The sequence below is a fragment of the Bufo gargarizans genome, chromosome 5 (genome assembly GCF_014858855.1).
Source record: "Bufo gargarizans isolate SCDJY-AF-19 chromosome 5, ASM1485885v1, whole genome shotgun sequence".
Lineage (NCBI taxonomy): Eukaryota > Metazoa > Chordata > Amphibia > Anura > Bufonidae > Bufo > Bufo gargarizans.
The window spans coordinates 247,651,196-247,669,238 of NC_058084.1; positions in this window are offsets into that span (position 1 = coordinate 247,651,196).

An 18,043-nucleotide genomic window follows, 5' to 3' on the forward strand; every position below is an offset into this window, starting at 1 on the left:
CAGGTGTGCCCTGTCAGGTTTAATAAGTGGTTTTAATAAGGTTCTTGCCTTATAAATGGGGTTGGGACCATCAGTTGCGTTGTGGAGAAGTCAGATGGATACACAGCTGATAGTCCTACTGGATAGACTGTTAGAATTTGCATTATGACAAGAAAAGAGCAGCTAAGTAAAGAAAAACGAGTGGCCATCATTACTTTAAGAAATGAAGGTCAGTCAGTCCAAAAAATTGGGAAAACTTTGAAAGTGTCCCCAAGTGCAGTCACAAAAACCATCAAGCGCTGCAAAGAAACTGGCTCACATGCGGACCGCCCCAGGAAAGGAAGACCAAGAGTCACCTCTGCTGCGGAGGATAAGTTCATCCGAGTCACCAGCTTCAGAAATCGTAGGTTAACAGCAGCTCAGATTAGAGACCAGGTCAATGCCACACAGAGTTATAGCAGCAGACACATCTCTAGAACAACTGTTAAGAGGAGACTGTGTGAATCAGGCCTTCATGGTAGAATATCTTCTAGGAAACCACTGCTAAGGACAGGCAACAAGCAGAAGAGACATGTTTGGGCTAAAGAACACAAGGAATGGACATTAGACCAGTGGAAATCTGTGCTTTGGTCTGATGAGTCCAAATTTGAGATCTTTGGTTCCAACCACCGTTTCTTTGTGCGATGCAGAAAAGGTGAACGGATGGACTCTACATGCCTGGTTCCCACCGTGAAGCATGGTGGAGGAGGTGTGATGGTGTGGGGGTGCTTTGCTGGTGACACTGTTGGGGATTTATTCAAAATTGAAGGCATACTGAACCAGCATGGCTACCACAGCATCTTGCAGCGGCATGCTATTCCATCCGATTTGCGTTTAGTTGGACCAGCATTTATTTTTCAACAGGACAATGACCCCAAACACACCTCCAGGCTGTGTAAGGGCTATTTGACCATGAAGGAGAGTGATGGGGTGCTGCGCCAGATGACCTGGCCTCCACAGTCACCGGAGCTGAACCCAATCCAGATGGGATGTCTGTAAAGTGCGCCATGGCTGTGTAGGAACGCCTGAAATGGCCACACACCTTCCTGGCCTGCTTCAGGACGTCCTGTAAGCCTGGGTACTTATGCACAAAGCGTTGTACTATCAGATTACAAACATGTGCCATCTTGCCCAAATTCAATTCTGCCAACAAATTGCTTCCGTTGTCACACACCACTTTGCTGATCTCCAGTTGGTGCGGAGTCAGCCACTGATCCACCTGTGCATTCAGGGCGGACAGGAGTACTGGTCCGGTGTGACTCTCTGCTATTAGGCAAGTCAACCCCAAGACGGCGTGACACTGTTGTATCCGGGATGTGGAAGAGCCCCTGGGGAGCTGGGGGGTGTGCAGTTGATGTGGAGCAAGACGCAGCAGCAGAAGAGGACTCAGCCAAGGAGGTTAGCAAAGAAGATGGAGTAGGAGGAGTAGAAGAGGTGGCAGCAGGCCTGCCTGCAAGTCGTAGCGGTGTCACCAACTCCTCTGCAGAGCCACACATTCCATGCTTGGCAGCCGTCAGCAGGTTTACCAATTGCGCAGTGTAGGTGATATACCTGCCCTGACCGTGCTTTGCAGACCAGGTATCAGTGGTCAGATGGCCCCTTTCCCCAACACTGTGTGCCACACATGCCATGACTTCCTTTTGCACAATAGAGAACAGGTTGGGGATTGCTTTTTGTGAAAAGAAATTTCATCCGGGTACCTTCCACCTCAGTGTCCCAATAGCTACAAATTTTTTGAAGGCCTCAGACTCCACCAGCTTCTATGGTAAAAGCTGGTGGGCTAAGAGTTCCGACAAGCCATCTGTCAGATGCCGGGCAAGGGGGTGACTCTGTGACATTGGCTTCTTACGCTCAAACATGTCCTTGACAGGCACCTGACTGTGGGCAGATGAGCAGGAACTGCTCAAGGCGAGAGGCGGAGTGGCGGGTGGTTGAGAGGGGGCAAGGAGGACAGCAGTGGTTGATGTGGCTGAAGATGCTGGACTGGGAGGAGGATGGTGGCTTTAAGTTTGTGTGCTGCTTGTACCTGTCATCATCTGTTGATCCCATAGGCGTTTGTGATGTGAGATCATGTGCCTTCGCAAAGCAGTTGTACCTAGGTGGGTGTTGGACTTCCCACGACTCAGTTTCTTTTGGCACAGGTTACAAATGGCATCACTGTTATCAGAGGCAGACACACAAAAATATGCCACACTGCTGAGCTTTGCAATGATGGCATTCTGGTGGTGGCAACAGCATGCATTGATTGGCGTGCTGTCTGGCTGACCCCGGGTGCCGATACATGCTGTCTGACTGTGCCACTAGCTCCTTGCGACGACCTCCCACTGCTTCCAACTCGTCTCCTCCTCCTCTCTGTCTCCCCATCTGTTCTTCTTCTCTTCGAGCGGTAACCCACGTGACATCCACAGACACATCGTCATCATCAACCGCTTTACTTGTATCTGACAACTCAGCAAAGGAAGCAGCAGCGGGTACATCATCATCATCACACCGTACGTCCATGTGTGTAATGCTACCTGACTGAGACATATCCCTGTTATCTACATGCTCTGGCAATAATGGTTGGGCATGACTCATTTCTTCAAACTGATGTGTAAATAACTCCTCTGACAGATCAAGTGAAACGGCTGTGGTGCTAGTGTTGGTGGTGGCGGCAGGCGGGCGAATGGTAACTTGAGAGGTGCCCGAAGCTAAGCTGGAGGAGGATAATGCGTCAAGATTGGGTGTCCTGTGTTACCCAGTCAACTATATCCTCAGAACTTTTCGATTTCAGGGTACGTGCCCTCTGAACACTGGGCATTATTCTAGCGCCAAAGGGAATCACATCACCATGACCACTGCGGGGTGGCCTGCCTCTCTCTGCCTGTCATTTTTTTTTTTCCGATTGGTAGTAATATGTGTGCAAGAAACTGTGACACCAAATATAAGTGGCAATGTGCACTGGCCAAAGTTGGCAGAGCAGATGCTGTAGGCCTGACACACACGCTTGCAGACAACTAACTGCTATTCAATCTATTACAGTCAAAATTGTAGTAAATTTTTTTAAATGTACACTACTGTTACACCAGATATGAGTTACACTGGTGTGACACTGTGTCCTGGCAGGGCCTGAAATGCACACGCGTGCAGGCAACTGACTGCTATTATTTCACAGTCAAAGTTGTAGTTTTTTATTTTTATGCACACTACTGGTACACCAGATATGAGTTGCACTGGCGTGACACTGTGCCCTGGCAGGGTCTGAAACACACACATGTGAAGGCAACTTACTGCTATTATTTCACAGTCAAATTTGTAGTTTTTTTTTGTATGTACACTACTGGTACACCAGATATGAGTTGCACTGGTGTGACACTGTGCCCTGGCAGGGCCTGAAACGCACACGCGTGCAGGCAACTGACTGCTATTATTTCACAGTCAAATTTAATTTAATTTTTTAAATGTACACTACTGTTACACCAGATATGAGTTGCACTGGTGTGACACTGTGCCCTGGCAGGCCCTGAAACGCACACGCGTGCAGGCAACTGACTGCGATTATTTCACAGTCAAATTTAATTAAATTTTTTAAATGTACACTACTGTTACACCAGATATGAGTTGCACTGGTGTGACACTGCACCCTGGCAGGGCCTCAAACATACACGTGTGAAGGCAACTGACTGCTATTACTTCACAGTAAAAAAAAATATTTTTAATTTTTTATGTACACTACTGTTACACCAGATATGAGTTGCACTGGTGTGACAATGTGCCCTGGCAGGGCCTGAAACACACACGTGTGAAGGGAACTGACTGCCATTATTATACAGTCAATTTTTTATTTTATTTTTTAAATGTACACTACTGTTACACCAGATATGAGTTGCACTGGTGTGACACTTTGCCCTGGCAGGGCATGAAACGCGCACGCATGCAGGCAACTGACTGCTATTATTTCACTGTCAAATTAGTAGCTTTTTTTTTTTTTTCTATGTACACTACTGTTACACCAGATATGAGTTGCACTGGTGTGACACTGTGCCCTAGCAGGGCCTGAAACACACACGTCTGAAAGCAACTGACTGCTATTATTTCACAGCCTAATTTGTAGTTTTTTTTTATGTACACTACTGTTACAGCAGATATGAGTTGCACTAGTGTGACACTGTGCCCTGGCATGGCCTGAAACGCACTTGCGAACAGGCAACCGACTGCTATTATTTCACAGTCAAATTAGTTTTGTTTTTTTAAATGTACACTACTGTTACATCAGATATGAGTTGCACTGGTGTGACACTGTGCCCTGGAAGGGCCCAAAACACACACGTGTGAAGGCAACTGACTGCTATTATTTCACAGTCAAATTTTTATTTTATTTTTTAAATGTACACTACTGTTACACCAGATATGAGTTGCACTGGTGTGACACTGTGCCCTGGCAGGGCCTGAAACGCACACGCGTGCAGGCAATTGATGGCTATTTTTTCACATTCAAATTTGTATATTTTTTTTTATGTACACTACTGTTACGCCAGATATGAGTTGCACTGGTGTGACACTGTGCCCTGGGAGGGCCCGAAACACACACGTGTGAAGGCAACTGACTGCTATTATTTCACAGTCAAATTTTTTTATTTTTTTATGTACACTACTGTTACACCAGATATGAGTTGCACTGGTGTGACACTGTGCCCTGGCAGGGCCTGAAACGCACACGCGTGCAGGCAATTGACGGCTATTATTTCACAGTCAAATTTGTATTTATTTTTTTTTATGTACACTACTGTTACGCCAGATATGAGTTGCACTGGTGTGACACTGTGCCCTGGCATGGCCTGAAACACACACGTGTGAAGGCAACTGACTTCTATTATTTTACAGTCAATTTTTTTTATTATTTTTATAATAAATCTTTATTGCACTTTTTCTATTCTTACAAAACTTTTTTACAAAACATCTTGTTCTTGCATAATGACATAATTTAAACACATATAAATATTTCCCCGCCTCCCCACCCATAGTATGTTGTTTGCTGCAAAAGGAAGAGAAAAAAAAAATATATATAATATTATCATCTCCGCCAAAGCCTGGCAAACCTATGTTTTTTCTTCAATCCAGTCAAATAGAACTCCTCACTGGCTAGCGACATCCTTGTACGATTCTCCCATTCTTTACTTGGAACAGTAATGTGGTTGCAATTTCCCTGTGTTGAGACCCTTCCACACCATCCAGCACCCCTAGGATGCATTCTTCAAAATGTCTGGGCACTGTGAACTGATGATATTCCTTTATTTTTTCATTTATCTTTGCCCAGTAGTTTTTTTCATTTTATGCATGTCCATAAGATATGTATATCGTCCGCCCCTATCTCTCTGCACTTTAGTACTATAATACTTCATAAACTTTTTAGGAGAATAGTAGAGACGATACAATATATTGAATTGGATTATTCTATAAGAGAAATTCCTTGAAACCCTCGTCTTTGCCTATATAGCTAAGTCCCAAAAGTCATCCTGCACTGGTTCTAGAATACCCTGCCATTTATGGGCCAGGTTATCGACTGCTCTTCTGTTATTCTTTTGGTGCGACAACCATTGGTATATTCTTGAAATCAGTTTCTTGCCAGGTATTAACTAAGTTATAGTCTCCAGAGGCTGTGGCAACGTGGCTATTTGTGTGCCTTTCCCTATCGTCTTATACAGTGCATGTTTTAGTTGTAAGTAATAAAACCTCGACCCTATATTTTTCATTTGGTGTTTTCTTTTTAACTCCTTATAAGTTATTATATCCCCTGCCTCCCATACCTGTCCCTATTTGTATATACCATATTTCCAACAGATCTTCTGATCATTTGATTCTAGCTCTGTGAGGCCGATATTGTCCCATGGTATGGTGTCAACATTTAGCCCAGTTTGGGACCATAGTTCTTTTACCATCCCCCAGCTCTTGGCCATCAACAGAATCAAAGGTCTACATTTACCTCCCTGTTGGGCAAGAATGCCTGTTTCCATAACTTGAAAGATGTTACATTTCTCCAGTCTTTTATTTATCCCTGCTATAAAATTTTTGTAGTTTTACGAATTGCTCCATGTTATCGTATTTTTTATAATCCCTGCGCTGAAGAAGAGTTCCAAATCTGGTACAGACAGCCCACCCTCCCTCTCCTGAATGCTCAGCATCTGTGCCTTTATCCTCGTTTTTTTTCCTCGCCATATTAAATCGGTCAATAAGCTAGCTATTGTTTTAAAGTATCTTTTGGGGATTATCACTGGTGTATTCCACAGGGTATAATTTAGGGCGGGTAATACGCACATCTTAACAAGCGAAATACGACCTGCCATCGACATGTACAGTCTTTTCCCAAAAAAAAATGTTGTATTTGCTCAGAATTTTTATTTATCTTACTTCTATATATATCAGCAAAATATTTTTGGAGTACCTCTATTTTGGCTGTTTGCTCAGTATTTTTATATCCCATGACTTAATAGGATGGAAGAATCTCCTTCCGGCTACAAGACCTACCCCGTTACCCACTTGAATAACGAATAACCACACTGACACTTACTTGCTTGGTGAATTGACCATGATGGCCAACTTTATTATTCCACGCATAGCAAAACCACATTGTACGCCATATAACAATAATAATAATAACAACAATAATAACAGCAGGCATTTTACACATCCATCAACCTTATCACCTACTGCACCGTAACAAGGATCCTGGAGGGCAACCCAAACGAGCCGTATCCTCCTTCACCGCCTCACCTCGCACTTCAAGACTTACCCTTGGCCGCACTCACCGACCCAAGGGCACCAACTCCTTGAAGTATACCATTATCCCCCCCCTGTAGGCCTTGTAGCCCAAACAGGGGCCCCATCCTCGGCATTAACAATCCATCTGAGATGCAGGCTCCAACATGTCCTGCACCTCTTAACCATTGACTTGCTCACCAGGATCCTATTTCCAGCAGCCTTACTACTACCGCCAATCTCCAACAAATAAACAAAGGGAGGGAGGGTGGGAAAATCACGCTGGTCAACTGCAACCGACCCTCAGCTCCTCCTCCAATCCTTATATCCTCCTGCCGAAAACCCAACTCCTCCCCACCTATCTCATACCCACCCCTCAACATCCACCAGTCACCTTAACCCTCTCCTAGCCTGCAGTCTTCCCCCTAAGTCAGTTCGCCCTGCGCTATGGCTGCGCCCCACTCCATTGCTGTTATGACTTAATAGGATGGAAGAATCTCCTTCCGGCTACAAGACCTACCCCGTTACCCACTTGAATAACGAATAACCACACTGACACTTACTTGCTTGGTGAAATGACCATGATGGCCAACTTTATTATTCCGCGCATAACAAAACCACATCGTACACCATATAACAATAATAATAATAATAATAACAATAACAATAATAACAGCAGGCATTTTACACATCCATCAACCTTATCACCTACTGCACCGTAACAAGGATCCTGGAGGGCAACCCAAACGAGCCGTATCCTCCTTCACCGCCTCACCTCGCACTTCAAGACTTACCCTTGGCCGCACTCACCGACCCAAGGGCACCAACTCTTTGAAGTATACCATTATCCCCCCTGTAGGCCTTGTAGCCCAAACAGGGGCCCCATCCTCGGCATTAACAAACCATCTGAGATGCAGGCTCCAACATGTCCTGCACTTCTTAACCATTGAATTGCTCCCCAGGATCCTATTTCCAGCAGCCACCGACGACCACTGGTGACACCTCACCTGTGGGCGTCCCGCCAAACCCTAACGGCTGTCTCCAAACCCTCCTGTATACCTAACGCCCACATGTCCATGCCCACATCATTCAGATGCACACCATCCTCTCTTAAGAATTGAGGCGACGCTGCCTCCAACTCCGGATGAAGCACCACAATACCCCCCTGCCTGAGAACAAAACGCCCTACCTCCTTATTCAACTTCGCCCAGGCTTTATTGATCCGCTCCACCGACCTCGCAAACCGCCAGCAACGCCTAGCAACCACCTCCGACCATACCAGCAACAAATCCGGAAACTCCGACAACAAGCGCAGCACATCCAACTTGATATCCCGTATCACATCCCGGGAACGCCGCACTCCCAAATCGTTGCCTCCAACGTGAAGCACCAATATATCCGGCGGCCGGTCCAAAGCGGCATTAACGTGAATTTCGGGCAAAACCCGCCCCCAAAGGAGCCCCCTCAAACCAATCCACCGGATAAGCAATTCCCCCGTCGGGAAACCCAACTGACGTCCGTTCCTTCTAATATCTGCGCGTAAGGCCCCCCAGTAGACGTAGGAATGCCCGAAGATCCATGCAAGACAAGGCGCTGCCCCTAAAACAAAATAAAACAATCCCGTCAACACTGCCCAACACACCGCATCCCGCCAACCACGACACAACCCACAACATTCACAACAAATGAGGCCGAATATAAGAGTGAAAACAATCCGACTCCCAACGCCCAATACGTTTTATCACCTCTTCCCCAAGCCCCTACCTGGCGCCTCAGTCGCAGCCCCTATCCGAAATGAATGAGAAGCATATTCATGCACGGGACGACCCGCAGCACCCAAACATTTTTTAAAAACAGCAATAAATTGAAAGCGCGATAACCGCGAACCGTCCCGGTGAACCAACAACGAACCCCTACCATCAGGACGCACCCCCAAATAGTCCTCCACACAACGCACCGGACAAAGCACCAACCCAACCAAAGGCCTGAGCCACAAAACAGCCCCCTTACCCACCTGATCCGTTTTTGACTTGCGAATCACACACCGCAAGTCGCCATCTCCCAACCAAACATCCTCCCTCAACAAACCACCACCACCAGCACAACTGGCGGATACCAACTACGAAATTCGAAAAGCCCCGAAAAAGGCCAACGAAAACACCGCCCTAAAGAAAAGCGCTTCGAATTCAGACACACAAACCAACCCCGCCATCTCCCACAACACCTGTAACACATCAAAGGAAACCGGACGCCTAGAGTCCTTACGAATCACCCCCCGCCGATAACCTTTAAGCGCCTGCCGAACCACAAAACACTGAGACACATCAGCAATCCCCCGCAAGCGCAACCAGAAGGCAACCGCCGCCACCCTCTTAGACGCCACAGAAAACGACAAACCCTCTGCATAACACGAACCTACCTAAAAAACCAATAAAGTCCGAAAGTCATCCACCGAACTACACCCTCCAACACGCTCAATCAACTCCTCCCACAACAACCATACCGATGAATAAGACGACCACGTACCTCTACTGAGCGACCGACCAATCAGACCCGCTGACACCCCAAGGCCACGTTCCAGAGCCACTGGGGACAGGGCAACCCCCGAACTGCGGCACCTGGCGCCAAGCTGCGAAAACGGTCCCACTGATAACGAGAAAGGGAATCAGCGAGTGAGTTATCTACCCCCGGAACATGTACCGCAACAAAACATGCATTCAATCGCAGCCCCTGTAATACCAAATGCCTGAGTAGATTCACCACCGGCGGAGAATTAGCCGTCTGGCTATTAATCGCTTGCACTACACCCATGTTGTCACAGTAGAAACGCACCCACCGATTCCTGAGCCAATCCCCCCACAACTCAGTAGCCAAAACAATGGGAAAAAGCTCCAACAATACCAAGTTGCTAAGGAAACCAGCCCGTTCCCATTCCACCGGCCAAGCCCCTGCACTCTATTGACCCTGGCAAAAAACACCGTAACCACATGAACCCGCCGCATCAGAAAGCAACTCCAAATGCACGCTACTAATCGCTTCCTCCATCCACATAGACCGCCCATTATACTCCCCCAGAAAAATCTCCCACACCGCCAAATCCTCCTTTACCGCAACAGGTAATCATAAATAATGAAAAGGAGCGACAACCCCTGCCGTAGCTAATGCCAGACGCCGGCAAAAAACACCTCCGCTGACGGAAATGCTCGTCATACCTAAGCCACGCTACGTCCCCATAGGTCCGATGAGCCTCCCCTATCGCATCCATATAGCAGAACAGTGCAGAGCAATGTTTCGGCGATTTTTCCCCAACCACACTGGCCAAAATCGCAAAGGCCTGAAGCCAATTCTGAAATGTACGCGGGATCAACCGGTACCGCCGCCTTTCCTCCTCCTCTTTCTTACTTTCATCCGGCTTCCCCCTGTCCAAATTACATTTTTCCAAAGGAAGCAATGAAAATATCTCAACATATTCATCCCTCCAAATCCTCTCCCTGATTTCCGGTTTCAAATGAGCCCGCAACGGCCCCTCAAAGCAAACATAGATCTCCTCTTTCGCCGCGTCCGCCAACCAAACGCCACATCACCACGAACCCCTGAAGCCTGCACACCACCCGCGACAACACCATCCCCCACACCAACCGAACCGTGCACCATCCCCTGCTCTAACGACCCCACTGCCTGCGCAGGCGCCCAGACCGCCGCCGGGGACGCAGGAGCCCCCGACCCCAACCACGACAACAATGACAGCATCCCCAACAGTACCTCCCTAGCAAACACATCAGAACCCCCCATACTATGCGAAACAGCACCCCCAACTGGCATCTGACACGATGTCATCTCACCTGGCCGTCCCCGGACAGATCCTCCGGCAGCCGCAGCTTCACTCACAGACGTCCTCACTAGCGAGCTCCCTCCACATGGCACGGCGTCCTCCAGAACCGCGTTGTCTCTTCCGCCTGCCGCGACATCCTCTCCAGACTCCACCTCTCCTTCCTCCAAACGCAATGCCTCCCCCTCATGGCGCCGACGTGAGGGGAGGGTGACAGTCCGAACCCCAGCCGGGCGGGCCTCATCCTCTGGCCGTATCTCCACAACACCTCCTGCCTCCACTGCCACAGACTCTGCAGCCAGCCGGCCATTAGTCGCCCCACCATGCTGCCGGTCAGGGTGCAGGGCCCCAGCCTCCTCTCCGGCGCCTGACCTGCTGCTATGTCGCCGACCCACCGCCAGGGGTCGCGACGCACCCACATCAAAGCCAGCTGCTCCGCTCACTGCCCCTTCACACTGGAGCTGCCGGCCCGAATCCCTCCGCCGCATCGCTGAAGACATCACCTCCACCGCCGCAGGTAGGCCCAGGCCTCTGGACGACCCGGCCGCAACACTTCCGCTACCCACCGGTGAGTTCCTCATGGCTCGTCCCCATCGCGGGCCCTCTCGCGGGGACATCGCCGCCCGTGAATGATCCCTCCCCCTTGCTGCAAGGGAGCCGAGTCCAGGGGATGCCGGACCCTCTCCCACCGGCCCGCCACGCGATACCAAATTCCTCCCGCTGCGCCTGAGGGTCCGACTGGCCACAGACACCTCAGAACACAGCGGAGGGTCCCAGGCGGGGCTTCTAGTGCGTCGGCGGACCCGGGGGGTCGTTTCAGGGCTCAAGCGCTCAGTGGGGACAGATCTCCTGGCCCTGGCAGCGCGAGCCACAGCAACCGGAGGGGCGGGAGGGTGAAGGGCAGCCTGAATAGACTGATGCAAGGCGTCCACTCCATGTACCTGCACCGCGGCCCGCACCGACTCCAACAGCTCATCCAAAGAAGCCATGACACCACAGCACGCTGGTCAAGGCACCAAAATCACGCTGGTCAACTGCAACTGACCCTCAGCTCCTCCTCCAATCCTTATATCCTCCCGCCGAAAACCCAACTCCTCCCCACCTATCTCATACCCACCCCTCAACATCCACCAGTCACCTTAACCCTCTCCTAGCCTGCAGTCTTCCCCCTAAGTCAGTTCGCCCTGCGCTATGGCTGCGCCCCGCTCCGTTGCTGTTATTTTATCCATTATACAATGGATACACTTATTATTTTATGTTTGGGTCGCTACCAAGGCCGCTAGTTTTTTTCCCAGGGATATGTGCATGAATATAATTATCCCTTACATAGTTTTATTTTTGTTGTTCTGCCAATAAGAGCAATTCATCCTTTAATTCCGAGGCCTTCTCTATCCAGAAAATATAATTTTGATCTGTAGGATTTGCAATATAATTTTTTTTCTTTTTTTTCTTTTTTTTCTGCCTCGCCTTCTAATTTTGTTATTTTCTCCCTTATTCCTTTCTTATATAACCCTGTATACTTTGTAATAATCCCTCTAATCCCTCAACTGTCGTTGATCCATCGTTCATCTCGAAGAACTGTTATCTCTCGTAGAATCTTATCGTGTGTATCCATCATATTTATCCATCCTATACTTATGTTCATCCCTCTTTATTTATTTTTTGTGTTTTAGTATTTATATTGGATTGTGGTCCGAAACACCCCGTTGCCCATATTTTACCCCTTCAATTTCCAGTGAGCCTTTCTCATTTGTGAAAACTGAAATCTATCCGTGATAGACTCATGTGAGTATTTCCGTGAGTTAGGGTGCATGACCCTCCACATGTCAATCCAACTCATCTCTTTAGTGATATTTTTTCATTTGGATCCCATACAGGGACCCTGATTATTCCCCGCTTTACATCTATCTAGTCTTGCATCCAAACGTTATTAAAGTCTCCAACCACTAACAGTAGTACTTACAGTAGCTTACTCCTCTCACGTATACTGAGTACACTGAGTGAAAAGCGTATTGCATTCATGGTCTACCCATCCCATCCCTAGTCTCCTTCGTCAGGTGTGTTTCCTGCAGACAAACTATTGCGGGGAGAGATCTATGTATTGCATCAAAGACCGCAACTCTCTTGGAACCCCTACTCAACCCCCTAACATTCCATGAGATAATTCTCATGTTTTTTTGTTCATATTCCTATCCATTACCAGAGTATGGAAGGTCCCCATTATTATAAAAGGGTCGACAATACTGAGACAGGAGAGGGAGGAGGATAGCTCAACGGGGATAGAGGAGGGGGACAATGGGGAACGATGGTGAAAAAAAAAAAAAAAAGGCAAACGGCAAACCTCACCCATCCCTCACAAATGATCCAGGAAACCTAGGTCCTGGTTCTCTAAACTAGCATTCCCCCCCATCTTTGCCGGCACTCTATAAGCACTCTCCACAAAGCTTTTATATTCCGAGATGTCCTAAACCCAATAGTTCCCTCAATTGATCTTGTATAAAAATACAAGGGTCTTGCCCCTCTGCTCCCTCTGGGATCCCCAGGCATCTCAAAGTTGACCTCCTGGCCCTATTTTCCAACTGTGTTAGTTTATATTTTATTTCCTTATTTTCTACCAATTAACATGTTTTTCTATTTTCTCTTAACCACTGTTTGCACTATATACTCCACTTCTGAAGTTCTTTTCTCTTCTTTTGTCAGTCTATCTTTGTAATTTTGTAGATCCGACCTAAGGAGTCCGACCGATTCCCTAATATTTCCAGTCTGGAGAGAGAGGTCCTGTATCGCCGTGTTGCATTTTTTTATTTCCTGAAATATATCTTGCAGGCTAGGAGCCTGTTCCAAAACGGCTCTTTTTCTTTCGGCCTCATCAGACTGACCGCCACCTCTCTCCCCAGACTGAGAGCCTTCCCCCACCAACACCACTTCCGAGTTTCCCTCCAAGAGCCTTTCCCCCTCCTGGTCCAACAACCCATCCTCTTTTTTTTTTCTTTGCAGGGCTAAGTCCACGCATGATAGTCAGGAGTAACTGTTTGGATTTCTCATTTCTTTTAGGCACTGGGGAAACCGTGGTAACCGTGGTATTCAACTCCAATTGCCCCTTTGCCTTTTTCCCTGTGCCCTGTCTCGTCATTGCCCCACTTCACCCCTGACCACGTTTTCCTCCTCTAGCCCAAATGCTTTATCAGTATAGAACCACAGAGGGGGACAGTTCACATAAAACAGTATATCTATCACATGCGCATAAATCAGCAATTTTCATATATTCAGTCATATATCAATTAGCAGACCATCTTTACTATCAATAGTATGGTAACAATTAATTGATTAGAGAGTCTACAGTTAGTAACGTCGGCAGTTAGTATAGCAATAACTCTATCGCCTATACTTAAATCAGCAATTTTTCATATATCCACAGGCAATTATGCGTTAACTGTCTATCTATGGTTGTTAGAAATGCAGTACAGTTAAGTAAACAGGAGCTCCACAGTTAGTAGCATCAGCAGTTACAAGTTGTTAGTTCATAGGGATTGATTATTTATGTTATTTGGATTAGTTTCTGTTTGCTCACAGTTACCAGTCCCTGTATTTTCTTATGTGAGTAAGTTACACAAGAGGTGCTAGCATGCTGTACTGGTTTCAGGTTCCATACCATCCTAACCATGGACAATTAGACCTTGGGGCAAATTAGCAATATCTCCTTTATAGCAACCGGCTAGTGAAATTGGGGTTCAGGCCACTTCAGCATTTTTAATGCCTGCAGATAAGGACTTTTCTAAAAAAAAAAAAAGTGCTGTTGATGGTGTAAACACTCCCTGCTCCAATCCACCGGGTGCATTCTTCCGGGCCGAAGGCCTCTGGACCCGTTGCCCGCCCTGTAATGGTCTTTATAGCCCGATTCTCAACCTCTGTCGTGGTCTAGCACCCAGGTGCCAGCTTGAATTTGGGGGGGGGGGGGGGGGGCACACAGATTCCACCAGTATTCTTTAGAACCTGTTGTTATCACCCCCTCTTTCCCTCCAGCCCGTACTCCCGCTCCCTAACTATTGAGTCTGGTTAGGATAACACAGTTCCAATGCAGATATGGCGGGGCATCCGGGTCACATGGCCCTACCCAGAGTTCCATGGGGGAGTAGGGAATGCTCCTCCTCCTCCTCCTCCAACCGACCCCCCACTTTCACAACTCCGTCCTATGGATTTACCAAGAGGAACCCCTCAGGTGCTTACAACCCACACCAGTGGGATGATGACCTTCTGGCAGCAGGATCTCAACATAGGGCGATTGGTAGACGTCCAGCAGAAAGAAAAGCAGAGAAGCGGGGCGAGCGGTATCCAGCATGGCATCAGGCAAACAAAAAAAAAGCAGACTGATGTTCTAGCCCTAAAGAGGGCTATTTGGGGTGCTGTCCTTACAGCAGAGATCAGATGAGTATTTCAGGACTGTAGTGGACACTGAATACACTAGCCTAGCTATCGATTTCTCTATTAAATCAGCAGCAGCTACGCTGTCCCTCCTCTCACTAAGAATGCAGCTTCCGAATGAATCTTAAATGGATGCTGTCCAGGAGGTGGACGGGTCTGGGAGGGAGGGTCTGCTGCTGATTGGCTGGAATGTGTCTGGTGACTGTGAGGTACAAGGTCAAAGTTCACTCAATGATGATGAATAGGGGGTGGACCAAACATCGCATATGCTCACCCGCCGCGGCAAAAGCGAACAAGCAATTTTCGCTGGGAACTGTTTACTGGCAAATAGTTTGGGACATCTCTAGTGCCAATGTGCTCACAGAAAAAATTCTTTATATTATAATTCTATATCAATTATTTCATCAAAGTGGTGAATCATGTATTGCCCACAATCTGAAAGAGCTCTGCAGTAATGGTAGTATAATTTCTTCCCTAAGATATATCTGATATCTCTTTAAGGAATGTAGCTTACTATATTGCTTTATATTCTATTCACAATTCTATTCACAATGCGATCTAATAAGAGGTTTCCGTATTAGATGTTATACATAGTAACATAGTACATAAGGCCGAAAAAAGACATTTGTCCATCCAGTTCGGCCTGTTATCCTGCAAGTTGATCCAGAGGAGAAGCCAATTTTCCCCACTTTAGGGCAATAAAAAATTCCTTCCCGACTCCAATCAGGCAATCAGAATAACTCCCTGGATCAACGACCCCTCTCTAGTAGCGATAGCCTGTAATATTATTACGCTCCAGAAATACATCCAGGCCCTTCTTGAATTCCTTTATTGTACTCACCATCACCACCTCCTCAAGCAGAGAGTTCCATAGTCTCACTGCTCTTACCGTAAAGAATCCTCTTCTATGTTTGTGTACAAACCTTCTTTCCTCCAGACGCAGAGGATGTCCCCTCGTCACAGTCACAGTCCTGGGGATAAATAGATGATGGGATAGATCTCTGTACTGACCCCTGATGTATTTATACATATTAATTAGATCTCCCCTCAGTCGTCTTTTTTCTAAAGTGAATAGCCCTAATTTTAATAATCTTTCAGGGTACTGTAGTTGCCCCATTCCAGTTATTACTTTAGTTGCCCTCCTCTGGACCTCTCCAGCTCTGCTATGTCTGCCTTGTTTACAGGAGCCCAGAACTGTACACAGTACTCCATGTGTGGTCTGACTAGCGATTTGTAAAGTGGTAGGACTATGTTCTTATCACGGGCATCTATGCCCCTTCTGATGCAACCCATTATCTTATTGGCCTTGGACGCAGCTGCCTGACACTGGTTTATGCAGCTTAGTTTGCTGTTTATTAAAATTCCTAGATCCTTTTCCATGTCAGTGTTACCGAGTGTTTTCTACCATTTAGTATGTATGGGTGACTTGCATTTTTCCTTCCCATTTCCATAACTTTACATTTATCAGTGTTAAACCTCATCTGCCACTTATCTGCCCAAGCCTCCAATCTATCCAGATCCCTCTGTAGTAGTATACTGTCCTCTTCAGTGCAAATTTCTTTACACAGTTTAGTGTCATCTGCGAAAATTGATACTTTACTATGCAAGCCTTCTACAAGATCATTAATAAATATATTGAAGAGAATAGGGCCCAATACTGACCCCTGAGGTACCCCACTAGTGACAGTGACCCAATCTGAGTGTGTACCATTAATAACCACCCTCTGTTTTCTATCACTGAGCCAGTTACTTACCCACATACAGACGTTTTCTCCCAGTCCGAGCATTCTCATTTTATATACTAACCTTTTATGTGGTACAGTGTCAAATGCTTTGGAGAAGTCCAGATATACGACATCCATTGATTCACTGCTGTCAAGTCTAGAACTTACCTCCTCATAGAAACTGATTAAATTAGTCTGACATGACCGATCCCTCACGAAGCCATGCTGATATGGTGTTATTTGCTCATTTCCGTTGAGATGCTCTAATATAGCATCTCTCAGAAAACCTTCAAACAGTTTACCCACAACAGATGTTAAACTTACCGGCCTATAGTTTCCAGGCTCTGTTTTTGGACCCTTTTTGAATATTGGCACCACATTTGCCATGCGCCAATCCTGTGGGACATTCCCTGTCAGTATAGAGTCTGTAAATATCAGAAATAAGGGTCTGGCTATGACATTACTTAATTCCTTTAGGATACGGGGGGTGTATGCCATCCGGTCTTGGTGATTTGTCTATTTTAATCTTTTTAAGTCGCTGATGCACTTCTTTATGGGTCAGACAGGACACTTTTAATGGGGAATTTATTTTTACATTCTGCAGGTCATCTGACAGTTTATTTTCCTCAGTGAAAAAAATTATTTAACAGCTTTGCTTTCTCCTCATCGCTCTCTGCGACTTCCCCCTCATTACTCTTTAGAGGGCCGACACCTTCAGATTTTTACTTTTTAACATTTATATAATTGAAGAACATTTTAGGGTTAGTTTTACTCTCTTTGGCAATTAATCTCTCGGTCTCTAGTTTGGCCGCTTTTATTTGTTTTTTACATGTTCTATTTTTTTCCTTATAGTTTTTTAGTGCTTCCGTGCTACCCTCCTGTTTCAGTGAATTATATGCTTTCTTTTTGTCATTTATTGCTTTCTTTACAGTTCTATTTATTCACATTGGTTTCTTTTTGTTCCTTAACCTTTTATTCCCATACGGTATGTACCTCTCACAATGAGATTTTAGGATGTTTTTAAAGATATCCCATTTTGTGGCTGTATTTTTATTTTTGAGGACTTTGTCCCCAGTTAGTTCGGCCTATGGCCTCTCTTAGTTGGCTAAATTTAGCTTTTTTGAAGTTTGGTATTTTTGTTCCTCCCTGTAGAAACGCTCTTTTGAATGATAATTGGAAGGTTATAACTTTATGGTCACTATTTCCCAGGTGTCCCCTAACCTGCACGTATGTTGTTCTGTCAGGCCTATTGGTTAATACTAAGTCCAATATGGCCGTCCCTCTAGTCGGGTCCTGAACCAGTTGGGAGAGGTAA